Genomic DNA, 11,204 nt, shown 5'->3' with positions numbered 1-11,204 from the left:
TCAGTAATAGGGTATGAGGATGCGCCAGGTTCTCAACTGCCTCAGACAGAAACAAGACGGCGAGCGCGAAACAATGTGATCAGGTTGGCGGTTATTTTCAACTATGTGGGAAAAGACTTTGAAAGTGACATTGCAGATATTGAATCAGCGAAAAAGGCATGGGAGAAACTAGACTAGTTGTGCAACGACGGAGGGCTAGTGAATGGTGCTATGATCCTGAAACAGTTAACTCATTTTGTGAAGCCCAAGGGCATGATTGTTCATGAATGCATCGCAAAAATAAATCAACTGTGGAGGAGAACGAGTAAAGTCGTATAGGATTTTACAGATCAGCAAGTTGTAGGAATGATCGGAAATCTTACAGAGGTATATGCAGTTTGTATACCTTTCTTGGAAGCTGATTTGGCGAAACTGACCATCTCGAAGGTGAAGGCGAGTTTACTCACGGAGGAAAGCAGAAGGAAACTTCAGCAAAATGGAGGAAAGGCGTACGACACTGGAAAACGTGAGGAGGATGAAGCTCAAACTTTGGTTGTTCAACAGAAGCGACATAACAAGAAAGAAGACGTGGGACGAGGAAAACTGTATAGTTACCACAATTGCGGTAAACAGGGACATGTACCTAAATATTGTCGCAGTACCCAAAAGTGCTTCAATTGTGGCAAGTCAGGACATTATTCAAAAGTATGTCCAACAATGAATCATCACAGGAGAGCACATCAGTGAATGCGAGTGGAAAAGTGGTAAGCTCAGAAATTATACGTGTAGTAGATAAAGCAATGCGCATGGTAGTTTATGTAGGAACTGAGAAAATGAGAGATTGGCAGTTCGATTCATGTGCCTCCCATCATATGTGTCCAACAGAGGATATGTTTATAGACGTGTCAGCAAATGTACCTGGGAATGTAGAAATAGGAGATAACAGTAAGCTGGAAATTAGAGGTATAGGTAAGGTGAAAGTAAAAATGTCAACAGGATGGACAATTACATTTACAGACGTGTTGTATGCACCGAACTTAGGTGCAAATTTAATATCAGTTGGTAAGTTTACCAGCAAAGGTTTCAAAGTACGATTTCCAGGTGAGAAAGCAGTGGTTGTAGATGAGAATATATATATATAGTACAAATAGAGGGAGGAAATGATATTGTAGCTGTGAGTGATTTTGACAAAATAATAGATCAAGAATGTAATAACAATGTAGCATTTAATGTATTGGGCAGGTTAGATTGTGGCATGAGAGATATGGACATGCACATTCTGAAACTTTGTTTAAATTGCCTATGTTAGAATTGAAAAGGAGTAATGATATCGATACTTGTTCTGTATGCAGTCAGGGGAAACCAAGTAATAAGGGAGTACCTAAGCCTTGTGAGCGTAAGGGAGGAAAACCACTTGATGTTGTGCACAATTATGCAGTTGGAAAAATTAGTCCACTATCACTCGGGAAAGCTCAATATGTTGCAACAATAATTGACGAATACTCCAGGTAAAATGTGGCTGTATGTGTGAAAAATAAGGATGAAGTGTTGGAGGTGCTTAATAGGTATCAGGCAAAGGCAGAAAAGTTACATGGTGTAGGAATTAAGGTAGTGCAATCTGACAATGGTACAGAGTATACATGCAGCGAGTTTCAAGCACAATTGCAAATATGTGGTATAATTCATAGGAGGTCTGTACCGTACACTCCATAACAAAATTGATTAGCAGAGAGGCAGAATAGAACGATGTTTGATACTGTTAGATGTCTATTGATCCAGTCAGGGTTACCAAAAGAATTCTGGGGAGAAGCGGTAATGACTGCAGTGTATTTAAGAAATAGATGCCCATCCTTAGCAATAAATTTTCAGATACCGTACGAACTGTGGTTCAATAGGAAGTTAGATGAGGAAGAAGTAGGTAGATTGAAAGTATTTGCCAGGCGTGGGCTGTGAGGGCAGAGAGCAGGAAATTAGATCCCAGAGCAGTCATGCGTTATGATAGGTTACGAGGGAGGTACTAAAGATGGATATAGATTATGGAGTCTTGAAAGGAAACGAGTAATAGTGAGGAGAAGTGTGGTATTTGAGGAGCAGGTACTTCCCTATAAGGTGAAAAGTCCTGGAATTGATATCATGGAAAATATAAATGTACCAAAAGCAGAGGGTAGTGAAACATACATGACATACTGTGAATTGAAGATCCAGAGATAAAATTAGGGACCGAGTTAGACACAGGGGAGAACGCAGAGGAAACATTGGCTGTTGAGTAAACGACCGGGGAGGAACAACTAGAGGTTGAGTCTATAGCGATACAAGAGCTAGGGGATAATCTGAGAAGGTCAAAAATTCAGAGGAAAGTCAAGACTTGTGCAGATTGTAAGGAAGTGATGGAAGTTAGACATGTGAGTGTAGTGAAACCTAGAACAGTTCAAGAGGCTATGTCAAGCCAAGAGTCTGACAACTGAATGGAAGCCACGAAAGTGGAGATCAATGAGATGAGAAAGAAAGATATTTGGGAAATTGTAAAAAGACAAGACAATGTCAAGATAATTAGTTCTAAGTGGGTTTTTTCATTTACATATGACAGTTAGGGTAACATTCAGAAATATAAGGCCACGTTGGTCGCTCAAGGCTCTAAGAGACAGATGAACCTTAGTTATGATGAAACATTTAGTCCTGTTATAAAAAGGAAAACAATGAGACTGTTAATAGGTATTGCAGTACGTAAAGGTTGGACGTTAGAACATCTAGATGTAACTAGTGCTTACTTAAATAGTGAAATCAGTTGTACTGTATACATGGAACAACCAGAATTGTTCGTAGAAAAGGATGTCCAAAACTATGTATGTAAATTGAAGAAAAGTATCTATGGACTACCTAATTCGAGTAAAGATTAGAATGCTTGTGTTGCTGCTATAATTAGAAGACTAGATTTTAAGAAATGAGTCGAAGAACCATGTGTGTATTTAAAGGGGTGTTGTATCATTGACTTGTATGTTGACGACATAATTGTAATAGGTGACAAAGAGGTTGTTAAGTTGGTTAAAATATGGTTGGCATATGAGTCAGAGATTAAAGATCTAGGGAAAGCAACAAACTTACTGTCAATAAAAATAGAACAGATAAAAAGAAGGGGTTATGTTGAATCAAAGTTTGCAGATTGACAAATTACTTGCTGATTTTTCCGTGAGTGACTGTAAACCGAGTAAGACTATTTTACTAGGCGGGTATTCAGCAGCTGAAAATGATGAGCACGAATTATATTGTACTATTTATCGCAGTGCAGTAGGAAGTTTACTGTATTTTTCAAATAATGCTAGACCTGACATTGCATTTGCGGTAAGTAAAGTTAGTCAAAATTGTCAAAAAACCTAAGATTAAAGATTGGAAAGAAGTGAAGCATATCATGAGATATCTAAGTGGTACAAGAGATTTAAAGTTGTGTTTCAAAAATTGTGAGGAGTCAGTACAAGTATTCTGTGATGCAGATTGGGGAGGAGATACTGAGTCTAGAAGATCAGTGAGTGGGTATGTAACCATAGTGGCAGGGGGAGCAGTATCATGGTACAGTAAGAAAAAGAGTTGTATTGTTAGATCTACCATGGATGCTGAATACATGACAATGGCAGAGGTATCTCGAGAAGTGACGTGGACGAAAGATTTGCTATCAGATCTAGGGCTGGGAAGGTTAATGGATATAAGGAATCAGCTACAAGATGGCGGGCAATAAGCAACTAGGGGTCGAACATAAAATCAATTACTGCCGAGGACGACTACATCATCTGTGACGGTAAGTGTTATAGAAAACATCACAGAGCGTGTGTTAAATTAAATAAACGGGAATTCAAGACACTAATTGAGGACAAATCAAAGAAGTTGTACTGCGGCAAGTGTGATAGTATGAATGGCGATCTGGCCACAGGGCCGAGTGACCATAAGCTCGGGCATATGGAATCTGTAGTTAGGGACATCTACAAAATGCTATGTAAACTATAAGGAATCGAAGCTGAACAAGCGGAAATTAGAAAGTCGGTAACCTTCTGTGCTGAGCGTTTCGCCGATATTAATCGTCAGCTGCACAAAATAACTGATGACTTTAAAAACGCTATGGCAGAAGTAGAGCTTTGAAGTCTAAGGTTGCTGTCCTCGAAAGGGAAAAGACAAGAGCAGATGAAGAATTCCCTAAGCTTAGAGAGGAAAATCAAGGCCTCCAACAGTACGTCCGGAGGAACAACGTAGAAATTCATGGACTGCCTCAGCTTGGTGACGAGAATCCAGTCGCAGTTGTGAAAGCACTTGGCAATGCGCTCGGTGTCGAAGTGACCGACGGTGATATTGATGCTTGTCATCGTCTACCCCAAAAAAGCAGGAACTCCCTCCTCCTCTCCTTGTAAAATGTTGTAGCCGGTTAAAGAAGGGTCAGCTGCTCGCAGCAAGGAAGAATAAATTAACACTAAGCTCAATGAACATCTAACATCGGGGAACAGATATCTCCTCAAGATGGCTAGGGATCTACGGCAATATGTATATAAATATATTTGGACAAGGGAATGCAAAATCTACGTAAGAAGGACTGAAAACCATTGATCAGTGCGAATTAGGAGCATTGATGATATTAGAAAGTTGCAGAGCGAAAACATAAGTGTAACGGCACAGCCAAGATATCATACCAACACTCGTTAATGGCAGTACCTAAGTGTTACAACAAATATTCCATTTTTCCATTAGGCTGTTATGAAATTCAATACGATTCCATAAATAATTTTGTTGTACAGAACATCAGTTCATATACAGTTGCTTCTCACCTGGACGGAAACAGCACTACTGGTCCATCAAATTCTTACAGTGCGGTTAGGTGCTTGTACCTAAACAGAAGGAGTATCCGAAACAAACTTGAGGAAATAGAAATTCTTTTGCACATTATATGTCAGGAAGATATATATTTGTTGCGACAGGAACCTGGGTAAAAAGTGAGGAGGCGAAATACTATAATATACCAAATTATAGTTTCACAAAGAGACGGCAAAGATGGAGGTGGCTTAGGTATTTACATTTCGCACTGTTGGAAAGTAAATGTGAAAATGAATTGTGAACTTGATCATAGCTTGATATGGGTTGATATTTATAGGGATAAATTTAGTAGTAGTAAATATAAAAGTATTGATTTAATTGCAGGATATAACTCAAATAGGAATAATGCCACACCATTTCTAGCATCCCTCGAAAATTTTCTAAGTAAACAACTAACAATTTATGCTTATTTTTGGGTGACACGAATATTTATATCTTAACTAGTGACCAACTAAAAAGAAAATACCTGAATCTGCTTTCTTGCTATGATTTCATGCAATGCAATAATGCATATCCAACACGAATATGTGATACCACAAGCACTTTAATAGATCATGTGTCTATAAATAATTCTGGAATATATTATTATTTATCAAATGTTGGTAGTGAACATAATATATTAATATTTGATATTCTTTTGTCAAATTCTAAATCCCCATCACAATCGCTTGAACTGAAAAGGCTGAAAGCAACTAATGTAGACTGAAAAGATGATAGACCTGAAAGTAGTAATATCACTGAACATAACACAAAAGTCCAAAAACAACACTACTAGTGGGATTGACATAATATATAATTCCTTTATTGACCAACTACCGCTTAGTACACAAAGATGGAAAGCACAAAGTCATCGAACACAAAGAACTGGTAGCTCGCCATGGATATCTTGTGAACTTCTCAACCTTATTAAGCGAAGTGACATTTTACATCCGAAACTTAAAAATCCCACCCTAAAGAATAACATCAATCTAATCGGGAATATCGCAGGTGTAGAAACAATGTAACAAATCTAAAAATGAGCTTAAAAACAAATATTACTCTGAAAAATTTAGAATTCATAACGAGAACTCAAAGGAAACATGGAAAATGATCAATAAAATCATACATAACAGAAAAACAACAAAAGGCGATAATTGTACATCTCTAGAAATAGATAACAGTCAGGAAATATGTGCATTCTCTCCATAATCTCGAAAATATTAGAAACAATTGTTAAAAAGGGATTTCTCACTTTTTAAACAAAAATAATTTCTTTTACAACGCACAATATGGCTTTCGTGAGAACTCTAACACTTAAATAGCAACCGTAGATCTCATAAATCTGCTGCAAGAGTCAATAGATTTTAATAATTTTGTTGGTGGGTTGTTTATAGACCTAAAAAGGCCTTTGATACAGTGGACCATGAAAGACTGTTAGCTAAATTAGAGAGAGCAGGAGTTCGTGGTGTTGTTTTGAAGTGGTTTGATAATTATCTGTATGATATAAAACAGGATGTAGTGCTGAATATCTGTAGGAGCTCAGCAATTAGGGTAACCCACAGGGGTCGGTATTAGGGCCGATACTCTTTCTAGTCTACATCAACGACATCGCAACTTGCGGTTTGAAAGGACGCATCACACTATATGCCGACGACACAAATTTGTTCTATACTGGTTGCAATACAGACTCCATTGTTAAAGATATGCAGGAAGACCTCAATACTCTCTGCTTTTGGTTTCAAGCAAATAAATTAACAATTAATGTGCAAAAGACTAATTATATGATAATGACAAAACAAGGTCAGAATGAAATCCCACACAGTAAAATATATGTGCAGAGTACTGAAATAAAAATAGTTAGTACTATCAAATATATTGGGTTGGTGATTGATAAGAACTTGAACTGGACAGACCATGTTGAATACATTACTAAAAAGATCACACCTGTTGCAGGAATTTTAAAGAAACTTAGTTATCTTATCCCACAACATCTTCTAAAACAGATCTACTACTCTTCAATTCATAGTCACATACAATATTTGAATGTAATCGTGATGCGCTGTAAGAAGTCTGACTTGAATGAGCTGATGGTAGTACAAAATAGAGCTGTTAGAAATATACTTAATCTTCCCTACTTAACGCCAATAAAATATCTATACCTAAGTGCTAAAGTACAACCCCTAAGCATGGGTACAGAATTCAATACAGCTGTACTCATGTATAAAATAAAACATAAATTTATACACCACAACACTACATATACTCTGAATTCTGACAACCATCCATATAGTACTAGGCACGCAAATGACTTTGCCTTATACAACGTTCGCTCTTATAAATATGGTATAAACAGCTTGAAGTTCTCGGCGATCCAGTTATTTAATAACATCCCTTTGGAGGTAAAATAGCACCAACTTTGGCAAAATTCAAACAAAGAGTGAAGCATTATTTTTGGGAAAGGTACAGTGCTGTTTAAATCAAAATACCAGTTGTTATTTAAGTCATTCTCCCAAACAATCTTGCAACTGTCCGGAATTATTCTTGTATCTCTGCAACTTTTATGTTATGTAAATGTAAATTCTCTGTAATCTGTTCTTGTACCTCTGCAACTCTGTGTTATGCATATGTACTGTAAATACTCTGTAATCAATTCTTGTACGTCTGCAACTTTTATGTTATGTAATTGTAAATAATCTGAAATCTATTCTTGTGTTTCTGCAACTCTTATGTTATGTAAATGAAAATACTCTGTAATCTATTCTTGTACCTTTGCTTATGTTATGTAAATGAAAATACTCTGTAATCTATTCTTGTACCTTTGCAACTTTCATGTTATGTAAATTTAAATACAGTCCGAAATAATTCTCTGTAATCCCCATATTGATGATGTACATGTTTTATATATTGTATATGTTTATATGCTCAACCATTTACTAATAATCTTATATACACAAACTATATTTTGATGTGTAAGTGCCCGCCAGTATGTAAAGTCCTGTACAATTCCTATGTATGAGCCTGCAGCCTCGTTGGAATTAATTGAAATAAATGAATGAATGAATACCTTGTAAAGTTGCTGTTGCTGACAATGCAGCAGCAATTAAATTAAGTAAAAACGATAATGTGAGTGAAAGGTCAAAACATATTGACTTCATGTACCATGTATGTAGAAAACTGGTAGAAAAGGGGTTCATTGAGTTTTGTATATGTAGCGTCAGAGAGAAATGCTGCAGACTTATTCACAAAGAATGTATCTGGCAACAAGCTTGAGAGTTTGTATAATCTTATATGATTGCAATGAGAGGACAATTGATTGAAGTGTAGTATTTTTTTGAGAAAAGGGGGAGTGTTGGAATGTTTTGATTTTCTCATAAAAATAAAATGTCATGTATCATATCTTGTATATATTTTAAGGAAGACAACATTGAGGTTATGTGTTGGTAACTCATATAAATTTAGTCACGTGGTTTATCTTCGTTTACTTTGTTCTTTGAACGTTTGAACTGCTTAGAGGTTATGATGCTTACTTTTGGTCAACAGCTCGAAATAAAAGGATGTGTGTGAAGATGCTGGTGTTTCTATGTTATAATTTGATTACCTAAACGGGTGTAGTGAACAAAAATGAAGATATTCCAACACTATGACGATGGGATCTTATGCTGAAGGCTTTACGCATCCATCCGACAGACTGTCTCCGTCGGGATTGAGCAAGTGCCATACTAAGATTATTCTGTTTTAACATGCAGCGATGACGTCGACATGGTTATACATGTTTAGAATTGTTCGTTATTAAAGCCACTCTCTAGTAAACTCAAACTATTATAGATTATATGAGTGAGAAATTTTCTTTAGTCTCTGAGATACTGTGGTAGAGAAATTATGACAAAACATTAATAGTTGATGTACAATGCTTCAAAGTAAACGGCAACAAATTTGTGTTCAAAGATGTGGCTGTGTTGGATTGCACTGTGTTGTGGGCGCCAAAACTCGTCAGTTTTGTAGTTATCTCACATTTCCCTTACTGTTTGTAAACAGGAGACAAAAAGCAGACTCAGTGGATTGAAACATATTTAGGTCTTGATTACTTAATTTCATTATGTTCCGTATTGATATCTACCATATATCATAGAAAGAAAGAGAGTTCCACCAAATCAATATTTATTTATTAAAAGTTTTTTAAGAAACAGAACCGGTTTCGACTCCTCATAGAGTCATCTTCAGCTGCCATACATTTACATTAGACTACACATTCTCAATAGTAATACCTTGCCAAATTTAAAACAATTTTGTATTGAATGACATTCATGTTTTCGAGTGGTATATTTAAATTTGTTTGAAGACTAATAATAAAAAGATAACTATTTGAAACATATTAAAAGTTTACATTATCTGGTAAAACACATTGTTATGTACATTTGTACTATCACCTTTCAAGTTATACAGATAAAACAAGTTCTTAAATCAATGTGTCAGGTATAAAAAGGTAATATGTTTGAATACAGCTGTATGAGCTCTTATAATGTTGTGTTAGGCTTTATACCTTGTCAAATGAAGAAACATGTATCGGAAGTTAGATTGACATATACATAATGAAACGTATTACGTTCATAATAATAGTAAAATAGGTAACTTGAAAGCTGTGTTGATTGACATATTATATTATATTATATTATATTATATTATATTATATTATATTATATTATATTATATTATATTATATTATATTATATTATATTATATTATATTATATTATTAATAATGAACCCATCTACCGACTGCAAAAGCTCTTCCAAAAATACATAAAGATAACACACCTATGAGACCCATAGTAAATTACGCAATGTAGACCTGGTCATTTCAAAATTACCCTTTAAAAACACCAACACTTACTTGGAAACAAAGAGAGATTTTACGACAAACTTTAAGTAACTTACAAATTAATAAAGGTATATCCTCGCTGGAAAATTAAATTTTAAAAATTTACTGCTCAAAGATCAGAAAAACCTACGGCCGTCCGCTCATAAAAGAAATTAATTAAGGAATAAGAAAATTAACCAGACTACATGCAATTGTGAAACGCCTCTTCAACTCAAAGGTATTTTTAAATACCAATAAATTACCTTTAAAGTACTCAGTTCGATCACACATCTTATTCAAACTAGAATCAATTTGAATTAAACAGTCATTTTGTTGATACTGAAACGTTCTTTAGGGTATTTCCAAGGGAGCTCCTATAAGGATGGGTGGGAAATTACGATCAAGTTTCCAAGAGAAGAATACCCAAAATAATAGTAATAATAATAATAATAAGATCCGCAACACCGGGTAGAATAATATACCAGTACGGAGAGAAAAATGCCAAAATCAACTAAAAGGAAACAGGTTAAACCGCCCACAATGCAAAATTCGTAATAGGGACATCAAAACATCTTCATCAACATTCATCAACAATATCAAAATCATTTTATTTCCATAGCAACCAAACCACGATAGGTCAGTCAAAGGAAAGGGCCAATCACAGGCCGCAAATCAACAATAGGCGAAAACATCTTAAGAGACAAGAGAAAAACGAGACGCTGAAATACCACCCAATTACCAAGCAAATAAGTAATAAAATTAAATAAAGGAGTCGGAAATGAAGTAGAACGGAAACAGAATACACACGTAAATCCCACACCCTTGTAGCAACTCGCTTGGTTAGTAACCCAGCTAAAACATTGCGTTTACCACCTACTTATTAGGCCTAGAAAGCCATAATCAAACATTAAGTTTTGAATGTACAATCTCGAAGAACAAGAAAACAAAATTGTTCGTTTACAGTACACGCAAGTTCCTAGTTAACAAACGTTATTTACATATACTGTAAGTTCCTCTTAATAACCCGAAAAATGTGCAAATACCACAAGGCAAAAACGTAAGTTTTAGATGACGCAAAACTACATCGTGTCCCGGCACACACTTCACATTTTGAAATTTTCAGTTCGCCACATAGAATTTGTATGAGTTGGAAAAACACTTACAGATTAGCATACCGCCGTAGCAACACCACCTAGATATCTAGGTGGTGTTGGCCGTAGTTGTGAGGTCGCTCCAGCATCATATCCTTACTTACATATAGTAGAGAAAAACCATTAAATGTACTATAAATTCCAGGCGAGGAAGAAAAATTTAAAGAAAACCTTCGAGGTTCACTAGGGCTTAAGCCCTAGCAAAGTAACTTCAGCCTGGGTCCACCATAATTCCACAATTCATCTCGCTAGGGAGAGAGGCACACCACACTACCATGTCGCTTCACTTTCCGAACCGTAATGGCGATTACCCAAGATCCATCAGTCAGTTCACTGCTTCCACGATAACGTGCGCACATGCGTCCCCAGGGAGAAGGAGCGAGTTGT

The sequence above is a fragment of the Anabrus simplex genome, chromosome 3 (genome assembly GCF_040414725.1).
Source record: "Anabrus simplex isolate iqAnaSimp1 chromosome 3, ASM4041472v1, whole genome shotgun sequence".
NCBI lineage: Eukaryota > Metazoa > Arthropoda > Insecta > Orthoptera > Tettigoniidae > Anabrus > Anabrus simplex.
Note: the sequence above shows the minus strand (reverse complement) of the source record.